We start from the raw sequence: 522 nt of genomic DNA on the forward strand, positions 1-522 counted from the left end.
TTAAATAAGTAACTGAATTTTTTTAAAATTTGAAACTTAAAATTGGGGATTTAAAATTTAAAATTTGATGTGAAATAAGTGAACAAGAGTTTTTGAATTTATGTAATCTGTGAAGTGATTTTTATTATTTATTTCTATTGAACTAAATAACCAAACCATTATACACATGGTTAAGATTCTTTTTGACTCCTTAGCAGAATAAATATAAAATATATATTAAAAATAAATTATATATATATATATATATAATAAATATATAATAACTGAGTAAAATATCATTTTTGTCCCCAACGTTTAGGGTAAGTCCCAAAGTTGTCCATAACGTTTCAAAAGTGACTCAATGTTGTCTTGCCGTTAGGAATCCGTTAACAAAATTAACGGCGGGACAAAATTGAGATGATTTTAAAACGTTAAGGACTTAAATAGGACGAAAACGTTAGGGACAAAAATGATACATAGAAATAAATTTTAATTTTATCTTTCAATAATATCAATTTTTTACTATACATAGTATTCAATTAT

The sequence above is a fragment of the Arachis ipaensis genome, chromosome B6 (assembly GCF_059453495.1).
Source record: "Arachis ipaensis isolate K30076 ecotype BB chromosome B6, ASM5945349v1, whole genome shotgun sequence".
Lineage (NCBI taxonomy): Eukaryota > Viridiplantae > Streptophyta > Magnoliopsida > Fabales > Fabaceae > Arachis > Arachis ipaensis.